At 43.1% G+C, this 20,351-nt stretch overlaps 1 long non-coding RNA gene across 1 annotated transcript in view; it reads right to left on the bottom strand.

Annotated features, from left to right (window-relative positions):
- Positions 1-484: 484 nt before the first annotated feature.
- LOC135446037 (uncharacterized) overlaps positions 485-20,351 on the bottom strand; it is a 36,717-nt gene continuing 16,850 nt past the window's right edge. Inside the window, exons 3-4 of the long non-coding RNA XR_010439653.1 lie at positions 10,061-10,363; positions 485-887 (exon numbers count right to left, since the gene is read on the bottom strand). This is a non-coding gene — a long non-coding RNA (uncharacterized LOC135446037). The remainder of the gene's footprint in view (positions 888-10,060; positions 10,364-20,351) is intronic.

The following is a 20,351-nucleotide window of genomic DNA, read 5'->3' as shown; positions in this document are numbered from 1 at the left end:
GGAAAGGACTTGGAACAAAATTGATCTTGGCTGAGCAAACATTTGACAACGTTCTGTGGGAAACAACCATCTGTCTTGGGAGATATCAACTCCAAGAGATATTGATGGCACTAAAAATATCCGCCTTAGTCCACAGTCCCACGGCATTCAGCTTTCAAGTGTGGAAAGCTTCAATCCTTCAGCAGTAAACCTTTCTATTTATTTTTATTTTGGGAGTGTTGACTTACCAGGTGGTTGGTGAAAGGCTCTGGTTTGTTTGAGATGCAGCCACATGAGTTTCTGGGGCCTGGGATGAGTGGAAACTAGAGAGGAGCTGCAGAGAGGTAATTAATATGGATTAAATGGAAAAAGGGCTTTGTGCTCTGCTTCACAAGTACAGACCGTACACAGAGATGGATGTCTCTATCTCAGAAGAGCTTCCTGGAGCAGTTTGGCAGGCTGGTATCTTCTGAGAAACATGAGAGGAGAAAAAAAAAAAAACAGTACTCTTTGAAAGAAACTTTTAAAACATAGCATGAATTCAAAACAGCTCTTCCCTCCTCACTGTCAAAGAGGCTAACAGATTTATTGAAGCTGACAAACAGTCCCCATCCCATGAATCATTAAGATTTAGACCATTTTACCTTCCATGTGTCACTAAACATCAAGATAATACAAAGTTCTCCACGGAAAAAGGGAAGATGGGACAGCTCAACGTCACCAATGGAGGTTCTGCACAGAAGGTGTCACATCCATTTTTGTATCTGTGATTTGCCAGTCTCCTGCTACCCAGGCAGGTGCTTTTCCATGGGCCTCTGAAGTAATAGTTATTTTTACCACAAACTGGAGATCTTTTTCCAGGACAGATTTCATTTTGGAAAAGGTAGTCTCTTGGCCATCAGGGGTATCTGTAGGGAATATCAGAGATGAGAGGATTACAGGCAAAAAAGCCTTGAGTTGTTCTTCCATACCTAATATTATATGTGTTATGTTAGAAAGTCTTGCTGTGTTAATTTTATTAAGTAGTTTGTTAAACATAGTTTTAGGTTATAACATAATGTTAAAATAGTGCCTCTTGCTCTCTCCACCTGTGATTTGTGCAAACTCCCCACCACAGCCACAGCAACATTCCAGATTCCCTCACAAAGAGGGAACATCCACATTCCCTCACAAAGAGTCCCAGCTACAGCAAGAACAAGATCCTCATTCCACAGGGACAACCTGCATTTCACTCTTTAAATCCCTCCCCCATCATATATCCTGGGATAATTTTTACGGTTGGTTGTTTTGGGGATTTTTTGTCTTTTTTTTTTTTTTTTTCCCATTTTCCGGTGGTTTTCTCCTTCTGGGAGGGTGTCAATAACAAGGGAGAACCAATAAAAAGCGCTGTGCACTTGAGCCAAGAGGAAGGACAAATGATCCTTCCTGCTGACACCCTCTGGCTCCAGGGACTGCCCACCACGAACCCCAGAGCTGGATCCACCGTCTCCACCTTTAGTGTCTGCCAAAGAGGATCTCTGTTCTGTGCCCAGCACGGCAATCCCATGGGAATCCTTGCAGAATGCCTTGCAGAAGGATGACTGTTCAGTACACTCAAAGAAATAATGCTGAGTTCAGTCAGACACTGCAGTGATGGAGGTAGAAAATGCAATGACTGCTTCATGCAGACAGACTCAGGTGGCTAAAGGAAAGGGGGTGCCCCAGTACAGGGACTGAAAAGGAGAATTCCCACTTCTGGAGTAGTTTAGGGGAAAAAACCCACAATAAAACACTTCAGGAAACAGTAGCTTCATGGAATAGTGACTACTACATGTCAGGGAAAAGGGAGCCAAAGTTTGTTTCCTGGGCAACTGGGGAACCAAAAAGATACTGGATCACAGTTAGGAAAGGAGTAGAAACATCTGAAATACAAGGCAGGAAAGAGAAGGGATCTCTTCCTGCAGATACAGCATGAGAAGGAGAAAAAAGGTTGATAAGATGCATGCTTTTCAACGATTTTTTTTTTAAGTTGGGCTTATTTGCATGACAGTTCTGAAATAGGACAACGTACAGAGAAGGGCAATGCTGCATGATGTGAATGAGGAAAGGGAACTATTTTGCTTTTTCATTTAAATGCATGAAAATCTCTGTGAGGTCTGTGTGTGTTGAGAGGATGGGTATGAATTTAGAAGAATGATGCTGAAGTAAACGGTGACTCCAGTGAGAGAACAAACTAAAGCTGAAGGCTCATAAGCACAGCTAAAATTAGGAACTGTGCTAATAGTCCCAAGCTGTGTTTCAGGTTGAGGCTGAGCGAGGCACTGACTCAACAAACACGTCAGCAAGACAGAATTTAACACCAGAAAATCCTCTGTAGTTCTTTGGAAATGAAATGTGAGGCAACAGTCAGAGGGGCCTGGCTGCAGGGATGGGGTGGATGGAATTTCTATGGAATGCATCTCCCATCCACAAGGCCTGGCCCCACTGAGGTGGATGTCCACGGGTAGTAGGATGCCAAACTGTCCCTAAGAGCCACATCCTACTGATCCTCTCTGCCACCCCCATCCCACTCTTTTTCCCTGGTAGCAGCACAGCCCTGCAAGGGGAGGATGCAAAGGGGCAAAGTGACTGACTGTGGAAAGAGCAGAGGGATGGAAAACCAACAGATTCAGGCCTGGACATACCCATGTTGGGGACAGGCACCCCAGAGAAAAAGGATTTGGAGGTTGGGTGGTGGGAGAGGAGAGCACATGCTTGGCTTCCTGCTTAGACCCCTCAATCTGTCCCCAGCTACCAGGAGTTCTGGCTGCCTTCATCCATCCTGTCACAGACATCTTTTATGAAAAATCCTTTCCTTACGATTTTTCCTCCTGAGAAGCTGACAGGCCTCAGGAACAAAATGTAAATATTGATTATCTGCTGCTGTGGAATGCAACAGGTGCATCTGTGATTGGCCCATGTTGGATGTTTGTAATTAATGGCCAATCACAGCCCAGCTGGCTTGGACAGAGAGTGCAAGACACAAATCTTTGTAATTATTATTTCCTATTCTATTCTTAGCCAGCCTTCTGATGAAATCCTTTCTTCTATTCTTTTAGTATAGTTTTAATGTAATATATATGATAAAATAATGAATCAAGCCTTCTGAAACATGGAGTCAGATCCTTGTCTCTTCCCTCATCCTAAGACCCCTGTGAACACTGTCACACCATCCTTCAAGGGTGATACATAGAAAACAGCTGGGAGACACTGGATTGCTGCTCAAGAGCAGAAGATAATCAGTGGTGCCTTACCAACAGGAGATGTTGCTGGCTTTGTATCATCTTCCCCAGATGTCACAAACAGGTTTCCTTTGGGCAAGGAAAGAGGGAAGATCATCAAAACTCACAAAGCACAGGCTGGTCTGAAAATGAAATTAAAATAATAGAATCATAGAATGGTCTGGGTTAGAAGGGATCCTAAAGACTACCTCATTCCATCCCTTTGCTATGGACAAGGACACCTTCCACTACACCAGGCTGCTCAGAGCTCCATTCAACCTGGCCTTGAACACTTCCACAGACAGGGCATTCACAATGTCTCTGGGCAATCTGTTTCAGTGCTTCACCACCCTCACAGTCAATTTCTTCCTACTATCTAATCCTTAGATAACTCCTTATTCCCAAATCTAGAAGAAGACCATTAATATAAGGAACCACATATGGTCACCAATAATACTTGGATTTCACTTGTCCTGGTCAAACCAAACTATTTATGCCACATCATCAAATATATCATATCTGTGCATTTTTTTATTCAGTAATGATTTATTTATACATGACTGTGGTGCACCCTGAAACATGCAGCTAATTAACTAATTAATTAACAGCCACCTGGGATGGCAATTAAGACAACAAAACCTGGAGCAAATCCATAAGCCTGATCATGGGTTGTACATACATGAATCACTGAAAACAGGCAGCCCTGATAGTTTTTTAAGGAGAAAACATGCATTTCAAGCTGAGTGAAGGGAGGATATCCAGGACTGACACGTGTGAGAAACCAGGCTCTGGTTGTGCAGGGAGCTGCAGGCTCAAGGTCCCAGCCTTCAAACTGGCTGAGTGGCAGCACAAGGATCTGCCTTTCAATATCCATCAAAGAGCTGGAACTCTTTTATCCCATGGAAGAATGGCTTCCCAGTGCTGTCCCTCTAGGTTATCCTGCCAGCAGACCACAGGAGGTTGTATCCTCCACAGACTGGAGGTCTTGTGATAAAGAACTACTGATCTGCCTGGGACCACTAAGCCAAACCAAAGACAAGCAAAATTTAGGTGAAAGACTCCACACTCTGTGCACATGCAGAAAGGCTGCTAAGTTGATACAAAGCTTTCTGATATGGTATGTTGGGAAGGATGAAACTTTGACAAGAAAGTCTCACAGATATGTATGCTTAGCAGAAAGATTTTCAAATGTAGAATCTGAAGAAGGAATAGAGATGGAAGCAATTTTTGATATAGAAGAATAATAGATGTGTAGATTGACAATTGCTGAGCCAGTCTTACTGGATAACCAAGGAGGCAAAGGGTGTGTTAGTTAGAAGGGGTTTTTATGACTAAGAGCAAAGGATAAACCCATCTCAAACAAGAAAATGTTTCTACCAAGCAGAAAGCACAGGCAAACAAGCCTGCCAATGTGGCAAGTAGAAAAAGGTCTCAGAATTTTCCACTGCAAGAAAACTGAAAAACAACTTCTAGCTTAAACTGTAATGTATTAACTTTTAGTGATTGGAGAACAGTAACATGAATATGGTAATTATAGTAGTTATGACAGGCTATAGATAAAAGTTAAGGTATAGACTGGTTCTACCATATTAAGATGCTCAGCAAAGAAAAGTACATAATGCATTGTAACCTAAACTCAGGGTCTCCAGGCCTGCCTGCAGCTGGAGCTGACAGCTGCAGGCACAGCTCTGTCACCCACCTCCCTGGGCTGCTGTAACCTCTTGGATGGAATAAACTGCATTTTGGAGAGCCCCTGGAGTCCCACATCTCTCATTCAGGCTCTTACAATGGAACCTACTGGGTTGGAGGCTCTTGGGAGTTTAGTGCCTTCCCTCCTTTGCTTCCATGGGAAATTACAATGACTGGGCACTGCTCGTGCAGCTCCAAGCTGTGCATGCGCTGCTGATGGGTGAGTTTAATCCTGCTGGAAATGCAGAGGTGGGCTGCAAAGGATGAACTGTTTCCTGCCAGCATTTCAACTCCTTCGTGCCTGCTCAGGGGTTTTGCCTAAAATCAGTGACAATCTGCCCACTTCTGTACCTAATTGCCACAAACATGTGAAAACAGACCACAGCATAGTTAGCAATCCTCCCTTCATTATGCCAGTGTTCCTCTCGTAGCATAATCATGATCAACAGACACATCATTCTCTTCTCACTGTTTTCATTTTGCAAGTTTAGCTTATTTTGCCACTAGTAAAAATTAAAAAAAAGAAAAGATAGAAACAACATAAGCCACCACCTTTTGAAGGCTGAGTCTGTCCATGCAGCAGTTAATGACAAACTCCTGACTGCAGAATCACACTCTGCAGTAGCCAACACCAGCAGAAATAAAAAGCACACTGCTTAAAAGAAAATTTGGTGCCCATCACAGGCAGCTCAGAGTCTGCACATCATCAAGGGCCAATTTTCACTAGGATTATTAGTTAACCAACTATTTCCTTCCTCACTGGCTTTTAACCATTTGTTGTTTATAGAGCAGCCAGGGAAGCTCTGCAATAGACACTAAAGCATTTAGGAAGCAGCAGGAGTCACTCCACAGAAGTAAGTTAAAGCTCAGCATGTGCCTTTCAGCTGGAAATGATAAATCATCCCTGGAAACATATAGCTGACTCATGAGCTGGAAGACAGAAAGCAAGAGGGCACCTCTCCTGCACCCCATGGAGAGGAGCTGCTGCCAGCTGCCAACCATCATTCCAGGTGATGTAAATGCAGACATTTTTGCTAATCTTATGCTAAGTTTGATTTCAGATTTTGCTTTTGCCTGCACAGCCTATTATTCACTTCTCTCTTTCCTCCCTGCCTTTGAAGGTTGCCTGCCCTTGGGAATCTCTTCCTCCTTTCTCTATCCAAAACCATTTGCATTCTTCCTCAAAATGTTGCTGACACAGTCTCCTGTCCCACCATCCCCAGCTTGCCATTCACTGCATGTTTTTTTGAGAAATAAAAATAACGCAAATTCAAGATGTTAATAAAACTTATGATCCAGAGACAATATTTGCTTTGGATATTTTACAGAGAATTTAAGAAGCTGGGATCTCCCAGTTTTAGGAGCTAAAGAGCTGTTTTACATAGTACACTGCCTTTTTTATAGAACTGTTCAGAAAATGCTGGTCTGAAGTCTGGAGTATGTATTCCAGGACTAGTGAGTACCAGCAGCCGTGTGTGAGGTTTTGAAAAGGACAGAGGATGTTTGCAATTTGTGTCCAGTTTATTCTGTAAAGCAGCTTTGTATTTAGGAATTAGTCCAGATAAGTTTCAGCACTGTGCCATTTTACAGGGCAGCAAAGCCAGTGGCTGGCTGACACCTCTGAGGACTGGAGCACTGATTCCTGTGCCAGACTGGTGGAGGTGAGAACAGCCAGGGCTTCCCAGGCTTCCCATTCCCAGCCATTGGAGGCCTGGCCACCTCTCATGGAGAACAAAGGCAAATACCCAACAGTGCTTTAGTATCAGTTATCAAAACTCCTCTGTCCTTTGGCAAATTGGATTTTCAGGACAATTTAACTATTTGTGCCTCCATCTGGTCCGTTTGATGCTGTTACATTCCAACTCTAAACGAGTTCTGTTTTGGAACAGCAACACTGGCAATGGATACACAGGTTCTGTAATGAGATCACCACAGTTAGCAATGCAGATGAAGTCCAGCTCCTGCGACCTGAGCCAGCAGAAGGGCTGCACATCAGAGCTGGATTTCCAGGCTCTCTCAAAGCTGAAGTCCTTCTAGAACAAGGCCCAGCAGCCCCAGAATAGCATCGTGTTTGCCATCTCTCAGCCAGAAAAATCTCACTTTGGACAACCTGTGAGTAAGTGTGAATGCAATCCCAAAGCTCTGACACCACAGTTTCCAGAAGTGACTCCTCTGCTCATCCCCTGCCGTGGCCAGGGGTGCTCCTGCGTTTGAGGCTGGAATCCAGCCAGCTCTCACTCCATCTCCTGTGATCTAGCAATGAGCACACCTGCCCTTTGCTCTCAGCTTTGCTTCTCTCCATACCAAAAAATCCCAGTATGATCCCAGCTCAGAGTGAGGGACGTGAGCACCAATCACCCACACTGCACAAATATTCCTGCTTGCCTCTCCTAGAACTCCGTGCATTTCTTCCACCTTGCCTCTTCTCACTGGAGTTCAGAAAAATGCCTCTTGCTTTAAAAACCCAAACCAGTCTCATACAGAGAGAAACCTGACCAAAATTGGCCATGCCACTGCACTTGCCTTTTCCCCAGAGGGGAGGATGCAAAAGCAAACAAAACATGGCAGATGCTTGTCACGGTGTTTAACGTGCTGCTGGAAGAGGTTCAGATCCTGTTGTGGTGAGAGCTCAGAAATCTACAGTGCAGAAGCCAAACACTTCAAGACAAGCTTTTTGTTTTGAAATATTTCCAGATGATGTGTCACAGAACAAATTTAGGCAAGACCACATTTCCCTAAGCAAGACAATGATAGAACATTACATTTGGCAGTTACTCTGAAACCCCACTACCTGAAAAGGCAATTCCTCTCCTGAAATAGAGTATCAAAATAAACTGATTTTTTTTCATCAAAATGCAGAAAAGATAAAGAATACTACAGCAAAATGCCTTCAGATGGACATACAGGCTGTCCAACATATACAGATCTTTGGAAATTACAAGTGGTCTTCATATTTTCCAATAATTTTGAGTTAATACCTACCTATCTACCTACCTCAGCTTGTTTCTAAATTGCAGTGACACACATGCTTAAATTTTCAGCTGTAGTAAAAATACTCTGAGTGAATGAAAAGAAAAAAAAATACCCACTCACTGTTTGTACATGTTACATTATATCATCATTTGACTTTAGGACGTTGGAATTTGCTTTATCTGAATTTGACACTGTCTACTTGACTGAAACACACAAAAAATGTAATAAAACCAGCAAAAATGTCATGCCTGTGAGCTTCAGAGCAGCACAAAGCTTGACTATTTTAACACCTTTTTTAATCTTACAGGAACTGCTTACCCATTGATTCAGCCTGTTCACCCAGGATCATTCTGTCACTGCTGCTTTGAGTTTTAATGCATTTCTCTCTATGCAGTAATTGAAAACAAAAGGAGATGCAACACAACATTTCATGGCCTCTGGTTAAGGCTTCAGAGCTTCCTTGTGCTTGTTGTAGCGCATCTCTTTAAAAATGAATCATGCTAATGAGAAAGCAGCAGTCTGCTGGCCAGAACAGGCCTGCAGAGGTGTGGGGCAGTTCAGTAAGGGAAAAATTCTCTCCTAAAGAAAGCATGGACAGAAACTGCTTCACACTTCTGGTCTCAAGGTTTTGATTCAAGCACTGTGTCACAAGTGATGTACATCCAACTGCTCCTCCTGGTCAGGGCTCTCATGTCCCCAGGGAGGGAATTCTCACCCTGGGAGATGGGCAGTGGCTGCCTGGTGCCTCTTACATAGTGCCCCACTAGAAAAATACAACAACACAAATTTCTTGGCAGACCTGGAGCCATGTCCAACCTGTCACAGGAATATCCTGGAACAGTGCCTAGGGGACATGGCTGAATTGGGCACCCCTAAAATTCTCTACAACAATGACATGAGCTGTGAGAAAGTTTTCCCAGAGTAGAGGCAAATCCCATTCCTGTTGTAGCAATATTTCCCACCGCAAAGTGCAAGTCCAGAACAGAAACCATTTCATTGCCAAAGCAACAAAACTCAACACATTGTGAAACAAGTCGCCAAAGCCCAAGATGTTACTTAAACATAAGTTTTTTAAAAAAATGCTCATTATATACTTCCTCTGACTGATGGCTTTGGATTTTGAATATTCCATTGAAGCAGTGCACTTCAACAAATCGCAGAGTGTGACCTGGACTTTCAGGGCCTACAGCACATTTGTTAAAAGAGCTGACAAAGGAGGCGAGGGATGGGTCTTTGTTCAGCAATCCTAAAACCATTTACCATCACAAAGAGAGTCCAGGGTCAAAGACACAGCAGGGTGAAGGACACAGGATTAAATATGGGGCAAAGACCAATGGGAACAGGAGAAAATTGTGCACAGGGGGGGCAGCAAACTAGGAGAGCCAATGGGATAACAGGGGCAGAACACTGGGGCCAATGGGGATCAGCAGAGGGGAGAACATTCTAGAGGAATACAAATATGGTAAAAGGGAGCTGATGGGGTGACATCAACTCAGTAAACCAATGAAACTTAAAACATTAACATGCATCCACAGAGGCCTATGGGAGGGAGACTCTTCTCACCCTAACTGTGAAAAACGCCAATCACCTGTTTTTAAAATTTTTTAAGTTGAATAGTAATAAAATGATTATGAAAATATTAATAGAATTAGAGTAATAAAAATTTGAACAATTGGGATTAGGGCAATATGAGACAATAAAAACAAAGAGTTACAGGACAGTCTGGGTACCTCTTTCTGGGCAAAATAAGCCCAAAAAAGGACACACATTAATAGAGGATTAACCCTTAAAAGCAACAGCCTGTTGCATATTCATACAGCTCACATATGTTGCATAAATTCCATTCAAACACAGGATTCTGTCTGGTCAGTGTCAGCTTCTTCCTTTGAACCCTGACAGCACCTTCAGGGCTGAGCAAGGTGGGAAGAACTCGATAAGAGAGCAATAATTTCTTTTTCTTTCAAGTGTCCTGTGGCTGCTATCTTGGTGCAAGTCCTCTCTTTAAAAGAAGTATCTTACATGGCATAGTTTCTATTTTAGCATTATCTTATAACCTAAAACTATATTTAACACAGTACTTAAAAAAATTAATACAGTATAACTTTCTAACATAACACATATAATATTAATTTTAATATTTGCAAAAGACCAGTCATGAAATATACATTTTCCACACTTACCTTAGAGGGGTGTTTTTCCTTGCTTCTTTCTGCCCCTCCAGGGTTGAAATGTTGTAGCCACCGTGGCAGGCCTTTGAGCCTCCATATTCCATCTTTCCTCTGGGAAGAGGGAGGCAGAAAAGCTTGACCTTTTTTCCTTTTTCTTTCCTGGAAGAAAATGTGCCTTCTCTCCAGGTCATATATTGCATAAGCTATTTTGGAAATTGTATAAGATGGTTTGGAAATCAGCAGGCAGATGTGTAGTAGCATTCAGGTCCCTTCTTCATGTTGAATTTAGGATTACAGGGATCCAGGTATAATTTCCTTTAAAAAAATAAAAGGAGCAAAGATAAGCAGTCAAAATTAGTATGCAAAGTATAAGCTATATTTTTTCTGTGCAAATATTAATTTTACAGAAAATAAGTAGAAGCAGTATTCTTAATAAAACAGTTTTTCCTTTTAACCAAAGACTATTAAAACATAAAGCTCTTTGAAAAACAATCCTAACCAAATATATTTGACAAAATATCCAAGTCTTTCTTCTTTCATTGCTTCTCCCCCTTCCTCCACCCTGTTTTCTCTCCTTTAAGGGAATTGTTTTCTTTTCTATTCTTCTGTTGTCCTATCTGGGGGGGGGGGGGGGGGCATTAGTGTTGTTTCCTTCAATACATTTTAGACAACCTGGCAGAAGATGTATTGCAAAGCAAATTAAGATCCAGGAAAGCAAGATGAAAGGCTAAAACAAGTTACTGCAAATCCAATAAGATTTGGGACAGAAACTGAAGTCAGAGCTGGTGCTTGGAGGCAGCTCTGTGGGTGCAGGGTCAGGTCTTTGCTGGTCCCCTACCTTACCTGGGGGCAGGTTCCCCATCCCCTGTGTCACAGGGGCTCTGTCCACCCACTCTGTCACCCCCCAGGGCCTCCAGGCTCTGTTTGGAGCAAGAAGCAGCACACATCCCTATGCCCACTCAGCAGGAGCAGTTCCTTACAGTGAGAGCTGTTAAAATAAGCACTTATGTATCTGTTCTCTGCTTTTCACTCCAAATATAGTTTAGGGATGCGCACAGAGGACAGATTATCTGCAGGTGGATGGAAGTGTCTGCATCAGCATCTTGGTCAGCAATGTCCAGCCAACAGCCTGAGCTGCTCAGCAGGCTGGAGAGGATTAACACATCCAGGGCAAAAAAAGTAGCAAAAAAGCTTTTTTTTTTTCATCTTTTTTTTTCCTCTCCTGTCCATGCTGCCTTCCTAAGTACCAGGAGAGTTAGGAACACGTTAAAGAGACTGCATTGTACCAATGTCACACTGCATCAATAAATTGCAGATGTGCCAGCAGATAATTTAGATAAAAACCAAGAGGCACATAGGAATTATCAGCCATGACTCCAAGGACGACAGGTTGATTCCACAATTTCCTAAGAGGCTGCATCTGTGAACTCCAAACATCCTTTTTATTTTTTGCCCTCCCACTCTGCAACCTTCAGAAACTGGAGTTTAGGTTTCTTTTAAGTTGATGTGCTACAAAGGAACCAAAAGAAAGCCTCAAGGGGAAGATATTGGCTTCAGCTATTTGATCCAGGTTTTTATGTTGCTATTCTAGGCCCTGTTCTGAGAAAAATAAATCCCTTTATCCTCCAATTCCCTACCTAATCAAAACTACGCCATTTTACCCAAATAGCCAAGCCATGTTGCTTAACACCCACACTGACTTCAGCCCCCTGGGAGTCAGGTCTGAGAGATTTTCCTTTAAAGGACTAGTCAGAAAGGAGAGTAATTTGTAATTTGGCTGTTGCTGCTCTTATGAAGCTTTGTCTTGGTCACAAAATGTTACTCTTCCCATAAGGAAGGCGAGTGGCACAGCAGCATGAGCCCCGACAAGCATCCAGGAACCTTCAGGTCTAAAGCAGCCTCCCTTAAAGGAAAAATGGATTTGGTCGGTTTTGGTTGTTTTTGGAAGCCTTATATGGACGATTTCATGGAATAAACTATGAATTGTAATTAGCAATGTCTTCATGAGCAATGTCTTTGTCAAACACTAGGCTAAAAATGTCATTCAGCATCTTCAGCTGTATTCTTCTATTTCTCAAAGGTTTTTTTTTTCCCCTAAGTGCATGCATAAGCATAGAAAAGCAAAACCAACAGATGAAACAAGAGCATTCCTGAAGATGATTGCACAGGAATCTTGGTTAATGAGCTTGTAGTACACCTTGCTTTCTTGGCTTAGCATCTCATTGCTACATCAGATTCCTTTTGCATTAAAACACCAATAATTCCAAAATTCATGTGAACATCTCTTGTGCCTGAGCAGCAGAGTCACCACTGGGGTTGCTGTGGCAAACAAGCTGTTCTATCAGCCAGGAAAGCAAAGTGCTGTGTAAACACGGAGCAATTCCTCAGAGGACTGACAATGTTAGAGCAAGGTGAAAACCTGAAGTAGCTTTACACAGTGACATGCAGCCAAACCCCATTTCTGCAGCTAATGGAGATCTGTTACTGCAGCACATTCAAATTTATTACTTTTTCCAGGAGCAACTCTTTACAGGTTAAAATGCAAATTTTACTTTTACTCACACTGGAGTGCAGGTCAAGGGAGGAGATTCTGCCCCTCTGCTGAGAGCCCACCTGCAGGGCTGTGTCCAGCTCAGGTCCAGCAGAGGAAGGACATGGAGCTGTTGGAGTGAGGCCAGAGGGAGCCTCCAAGATGATCAGAGGGATAAAGCAGCTTTCCTTGAGGAAAGACAGATTTGGGATTGTTCAGCCTGGAGAAAAGAAGGCTCAGGGATGACCTGATTGTGGCCTTCAGTACCTGAAGGGAGCCTACAAGAAAGATGGAGAAGGACTATTCACAAGGGCCTGGAGTCACAGGACAAAGGAGAATGGCTTCAATCTGAGAGAAATTAGGTTTATATTGGATATTAGGAACGAGTTCTTCCCTGTGAGAGTGCTTAGGCACTGGCACAGGTTGCCCAGAGAAGTTAGATGCCCCTGGATCCCTCGAAGTGTTCAAGGCCTGGCAGGATGAGGCTCTGAGCAACCTGGTATGGGGAAGGTGTCCCTGCCCACCTCTGGGAGATTGGAACCAGGTGATTCTATGATTATATGAAATACAAACCCACTGGAGTGAGTTCAGTGACATTATCCTGCCTTAACCTGGACTGTGATCATTCTCTTCACACCCCCACAGCTGTGTCTCACACAGTGTCACTGGAACTTACCACACCCACACATGCACCTTACACTTTTAAAAAGCTTTTTGATCAACTCATCTTTTTACCCCACTGCAATAAAGCCACTCCAGAATTTTCAAGGCGCTCGGCTTTCCAGCCAACCTGTTGGATGCCCTTTTTGAATACTGAAATAGGCGACTCCTAACAGCATGGTGTGTATGAGAACATTGGGTAGAATCAGGTTTTGGCTCATTATTTGAGAGGACTTTTCTTCATCACACCTTTTCTCACCTGAGTATGCCATGCAAAAGCTCTGCCTGTGGGTTCACAGGGCAGAATAAAGTCAGTGTGCTACATTTCACAGCCAAAATAACTAAATGGTGACTGGTGAAATCCTCATGCAAGAGACTATTTCTGACAGGTGCCCCAGGGCTGCATGTTGGGCCCATGCTGCTCAGCATCACTGTCCATGATTAAGGGAGGAAAAAGAACAGATCCAAGTAACCACTAGTGACGTGTCACACATGATACATGACACACAATCATGCAGTGACACAGGAATTAGTAGGAGAATAAATAACAACAATGCCTAGCCAAGCAAAGGCAGAGAAAGCAACTGCTACTGGAGACACCTTTTAAGTTGTTCTGTTGAATTCACAGCCAAAGGGAGCTACTGAGAATTTCCAGCCCGGTGGTTGAGAAAAGGTCCTGCTGCTTCTCCTTGTCCAAGAGGGGATCAGCTGTCCATGCTGTGCTGTGCTTAACTCCTACCCCATAGCCTGGAGGCACCAAAAACAAGGGAGAACTTCAGAGCAGCCAACCAGGCAAAGGAGATCAAGTGAGGAGACTGGTGGGTGGTAGATAAAAGAGGAGAAATCCCAGGAAGAGAAGAAAGACTTCTCATAGCTCCCTCAGAAGGTCAGAGGGGACACTGAAGCAAACGGTGTTACCAGATTAGGGTTTTTTAAAATTAGTATTCTTAAACAAAATAAAGCAGAATTTTTCCCATCATTAAATTAAAAGTATGATTACTTTGATTTTTTCTCTTGCTGAGAAAATGTTTGCAATTAATTTCATTAGCCCATTCCTGGTTGTCAGAAGCTCCTTCTGATGGCTGTGCCTGTTTAAAGGCGGCATCCAAGCATTACAATTCATAGTTCATTCCATGAAATATTCCATATAAAGCTCCCAGTCTGCTGTGGACTAATGGACATGCTAAAACAAACTCAACCTTCATTCAGTGACAGGCTCATCCTCACTATAGTTACACAAAAAGTTAATTTTTGTCTTTCTAGTGGCTGACATTTCTCACTGCAGAATAAATGATGCCTCAGCTTCTTAAAAACCTAAATGTGTTTCTAATACTGTTCCCATAAACTTTAACCATTAACATTGGAAAGAATTTAATAAACCAAAGTTTCACAGTCTTGTTACCTCATTACAGTTGTTGCTCAGCACCACAGAGCTGCTAAGGCATTTCTCATCACTACATAATTTTCAGGCTACTTCTCCCAATTTCATAGATGACAAAGCAGAAAGCTGCATAGCTTATGTAAATCACTGTACACTTAATGTCCCACCAAAAGTCTGCTGCTGAATCACAAATCAAACACCAGCCCTGCCAAGCCTCACTCTCGCCCATCCTAATGTGTAGTGGGAAAACACAGAATCACAGAGTCATTAGGTTTGGGAGGGACTTTTGGAGATCCTCCAGTCCAACCCACTGCCAAGTCAGCATCACCTGGAGCAGGTGACACAGGAACACATCCAGGTGAGTTTGGGATGTCTCCAGAGAGGGAGACTCCATGACCTTTGGCAGCTTTCCCAGTGCTCTGCCACCCTCAACATAAAGAAGCTCTCCCTCATGTTGAGTGAAACTTCTTGTGGCTTAGTTTATGGCCATGAACTAATCATGCCATATCCATCTGTCCGATCACAAACATTTATCCTCCTTCCCTTTTCTGAGCACACCAAACAGCCACAAATCAAAGACCCTTTTATGGCCCATTTCTGGGGCCAGGAATGCAAAGTTCTGACCTTTCAAAGCCCAGAGAGAGCACACTTCTGTACAAGCTGGCATGTACACATATGCAGAGAGGATTTGCAATAATGCACACTGCACACTGTGGTGTTGTGAGTCTCCACGACGAGGTGAGAGATGAGAATTTGACTTTATGTTTCTCAGAAGGCGGATTTATTATTTTATGATATTATATTAAAAGAAAAGGATATAATAAAACTATACTAAAGAAAGAGGAAGGATATATCAGAAGGCTGGATAAGAATGAATAGTAAAACTTGTGACAGACTCAGAGTCTGACACAGCTGGCTGTGATTGGTCATTAATTAAAACCAATTCACATTTGGATACACAATCTCTAGACTACATTCCAGAGGAGCAAAACATGGATAAACAGAAAATGATATACTAAAACTATACTAAAGAAAGATAGAGGATATATTAGAAGGCTAGATAAGAATGAATAATAAAAACTTATGACAGACTCAGAGTCTGACACAGCTGGCCGGGATTGGTCATTAATTAAAACCAATTCACATTTGGATACACAATCTCTAGACTACATTCCAGAGGAGCAAAACATGGAGAAGCTGAGGCTTCTCATCTTCCCAGGAGAAGAAATCCTGGTGAAGGGATTTTTCAGAAAAAATCCCGGTGACAGCACAGATTCCCAGAACCAGGGAATGCACATTGCACAGACTCCCAGAACCAGACAGAACCTCAGCATCAGCTAGATACAACTTCAATTGTGTTCATCCTACCCTTATGAGGTGTGTTCAGGGAAACAGAAGCTGTTTTGTGAAAGATAGAACACAGCTGAGAACCGCCAGGATGCCCTGAATGGTCTTTCCACAGCTGGCAAGAGGTGGGCAGAGCATCAGAGTTGTGGGATCTTGTGTGGCATGGTTTAGAGAGGTCACGTGTGAAACAAGAAGGGGCTGAGCTTGCACTCCCAAAGTGGCCTTGGGTTCACCTCCTTACCCAAACTATTCCAGGGAGCACCATTCCCTGGAGTCCTCTGCCCTGCACAGCACATGACCCTTTCTGGCCTTACCAAAGGCCAATGCCAGCCAAAGTCAATCTGGCCAAATTAAAATTTCTTTGTTTTCTCATTGTAAAAGAACACTTTGAGCTTTCCACCCCATTTTCCATGTACTCTCCTCTCCAGCTCTTTAAACTTTGCAGCTACAAGACCAAAACTTCCCAAACATTTCCTTGCATGTCTTTGCACTGGTCTGAAATGCTAATGTATTTTATAACTCTGCTGTTTGCCATGGGACCCTTTACATTATTTAAAGGCTGTCAGTCAGGTGTGAACCTTTCCATTGATTTACCATTCACTTCTCATCCTCTCCTGGATGCATTAGGCAGCTGCAGCCTGCCACTGGTATTGAAGAATAACAATTCCATTTGTTTCAACCTGACTTAGAGCCACTCGCTCTTGCAGCCCAAGCCCATATAATTCTTCTTACTGTGGTTTGTGTGACATTAATGACAAAATAAATAATTCAGCATGGTTTTCACCCAAATGTAGCCTTGTCAGAGACTAATATACAATCTTTGCTAGCTTATTTAACAAAACAAGCCTCTGAATGAATGCTTTTAAAGGCTGAAAGTCTCATTTTAATGGAACTTGGTGGCAAAACTCCCCCAAGACCCAGTGGTAACAAACAGGCACAATCTTCCCACTCTTGTTCCTGCAAACCCACCCTGTCATTTAGCCCTGGTATTTATGCTCTGCACCCACTCAGCAGGTCTGTGCCTTCTTAGCCTGCACATCTCAGGCTGCCTTTCTATGGAGCTGCACTTTACTTGCAGGGGCCATAAAATGAAGCTGAACAGCACCAGGGATGCCTGCACAGGGTAATCAGGAGAAAAGAGAACACTTAGCTCCTTAATGAGACCTGACAGTGAGGCTTCAGGAATGAAATCCCTTCTGTTCTTGCTCTCAGGGTGGTGGTTTAGTAGCACACCAAGCCACTTTAAGCATTTCATGAGGGCTGCTTGGCTACAGGAGCTCTATAACAGAATCAATGTATTTAAAAAAAAAAAATCGCTAATTTTTTGAACATTCATAACAAAATTTCCAGTACCTTCACTCAGGCCAGGATATGTTTCTCAATACTCAGTCCCTCTGCAGTATGCTTTTTCTCCATTTCTCATACACTCATTCCTATTTGTCCTGGGTTCTTTAATGCTGTCCTTGAACTGCTGTGCTAAAACTTGTGTCAACAGCTGTACAAGTTATGCATAAATGAACACTCCTACCAAGAAAAATCTTGCATCTTTCACTTAAAAGTGTATTGTTTCCAAAATGATCTCAGGGTTGACTTGGGAATATGACCCTTAATTCCTCACGACTTTATGTTCACCTCCTTTATTTCTTTTTCCAGGAAAACCACTTAGTTTGTCTGTAAGCAACACATTCAGGGACAGCATATATATCATACCAAATTATTCTCCCCTGGAGCAAGGTCAATTTGATATTCAGATTGTCTTCTCATTCATCCTGGTGCTGCAAAGTGATTTGGTTTTCTTTCAGCTTCAATCTACCTGAAATATGGGTATCTGATTTTTGATTTTGCAGACTGAACTGCTATCCAGGGTGCTTTTTTCCTCATGTCCATGGAGTCTGTTTTTCCTGTTACTCAACTGCAGCTGCTATTTGCAAAGACCACAGTGTGCATTGAGTAGTTGATTAAATTAAGCCTCGCACAGAAGAATCATTAAAGTTTGCGATTTCAAAATAATGAATTTCCCACTTAATTTAAAATAGGACAGTAATGAATAGGTGATACATTTCAACGTATATTCTAAGGAAAATGGCTAATGGTTTCCTTGGAGCTGGAAATTGTGCTTCAGGAAAGGGATGCATCTAGCCCTTAAAGCAACTGTGATGGTGAAGGAGTGAGAGACAAGCAGTGCATCCTTTTGGGTTTTCAACCCCAACTACAACACACTGACCACACACAAAGTTTCTGACCACCCAGGTCCCTTGGCAGCCCACACCTCCCTTGGGGATCCCTTCCCAGCCCCACTCCACCATGCTTCAGCCCCTTCCTTGTTCTCCCTGCACGAATCCTAACCCTACAAATACCCATAACTCAACCATAACCATGAAGTAACTCCTGTATTGTCTTGCAAAGAGCAGTGCCCAAAAACCACTGGCTCCTTAACAGAAATAGGCTGGTTTAAAGTCCTGATGGGCCAAACAGTGGTGTTAGTTCAGACACTATTGAGTTATTAAGCCAAAAGCAAGAGTTTACCATGAACAGTCATAGCTCTGAATGACAGTGAGGTTACCTCTCTGATTTTATTCACATCAGAGGCATCAGCACAACCAGGAATGGGGAAAACAGAGGGGCCTAGAAAATTTCCTTAAAATCAAGGAAACTGACACAGTCAGGATATCAGCACTGGTCTCACAATGCATCTGATATAGAAACAAAAATCAAAGTGGCCTTTTTGTATAAATGATCCAAGAAAAACACTGCATCCAGCAGAGAACACCTGATGGCACAGTGGAGCTCTGGCAAAGGGTTTTGCTCCTTTGCTTTGCTTCTACACAACAGTTAGCTGCTTGATTTGCTCAGTACCAGCTTTAGTTTAGCTGTTCATTTAGTCTGAATTGCATGCAATGTTTACAGAAGCATACATGGGATTGACACAAATACAAATGAATTACTCAGATCCAGAGTTACAACAATGACATCAGGAAATCAACTCTCGGGAGCTTTAAAAGAAGAGAAAGAAAAATCTAAAAATAAAAAATAAAAAAATAAATCATTGTTGCCTTTTTGAGTTCCTGTGATTTTCAGCTTCTAAAAACATTACCTCAGTTAACTCTCCTAAACGTTTTTATGGCAGGAATAAAGTTCTTTTTTTTTTTTTTTTACAAATAAAAAAGTATTCATCCTGACATAGCAGCTCTACAATCATATTGAAGGTTTGAAGGCACCTCCCAGGGCTGAGCTATTCCAGAATTTTGACTGGAACCAGAGGCTGGATTGCACTTTTCATTTCCATGCACCACAGCAGCCAGGAACAGCTGGCTGGGACCCTTCAGGAGCAGTGCTGTGCTGGTTAAGTGGATTGACTGCACTCAGCAATGCAGCAATTCCCAGGGATCCACACATGGCAGCCCAGCAAACAGTGACCAGTGCCTGATCTCATTTAGCTCACACTGCTGCCTTCCCCTCACTCCTTGGTCCCCCCAGGAAAGGGCCAAGACCAAGGGAGGCAGAGGTAGAGCTCACTGCAGGTGCTGGCTCCCTGCAGCAATGAGAATTCTGCTCCTCTAAAACAATCACTGGGGGTTTTGAAGGCTAAAATCTGCTGTGACCTAAGCCTGACAATGAGAAGCGTTTTGCTGCTTTGCTCCCAGCTCTCCTAACCCAGCTGGGACATCAGCACCCCACATTTTCCTCTTCATGCCTCAATTTCCTTTGCCCATCACAGCTTTGGGGCTGGAGAGGATGGTGATGATGCTTTTCAAGCCCTTGTGCCAGCCTGATCACAAAGATCAGGGTGACTCAGTGATGGTGTGGGGAGGTTTAGCTCCTTTGAGAAGATGCTCTTTAAACCCAGCATCCCTGGCAGTAGCTGAGAAATGAAATGCTTACAGTGAAATGTTCAGGATCAAATGCTCACAATGCAATGCTCACAGTGAAATGCTCCTGTCCCACAGTGCTGCTGTGGCAAATGGGGAACAATTTGCCCCACAGTCTCTCTCCAGCAGAGACAGGAGCCAGTCCTGCTGCCAAACCCACTGACAGTCTCCTCCCACACCTCAGGGAGCCTTGGGGAGGCTCTGTCAGCACAGCAGCAGCAGCATGAATGCACACAGACAGTGTCAAGGACAGCAAAGAGCAACCAGCACAGCCAGCCCTGCTCTAAATGCTGCCAGAATATTTATAACCTGAGTGTTCTGCCCAGGGAGCTGCAGCCTAATTTAGGCTCCTTTTTTCCTGCTTACTTTCCTCTCCTCCAACACGTGATAGTTTTCTGTCATTAATCTTCAGACTATCATACTTCCATTGTCCTGAACTTGTATTTCTCTTTATAGGCACAAGCTGTCCTCCTAGTGCATGGAGCAGCTGACCTGGTCACCTTTCCTGACAACACT

This window comes from Zonotrichia leucophrys, chromosome 3 (assembly GCF_028769735.1).
Source record: "Zonotrichia leucophrys gambelii isolate GWCS_2022_RI chromosome 3, RI_Zleu_2.0, whole genome shotgun sequence".
Taxonomy (NCBI): domain Eukaryota; kingdom Metazoa; phylum Chordata; class Aves; order Passeriformes; family Passerellidae; genus Zonotrichia; species Zonotrichia leucophrys.
The sequence above is the reverse complement of the archived record's forward strand: the minus strand, read 5'-3'. Positions and strand labels throughout refer to the sequence as shown.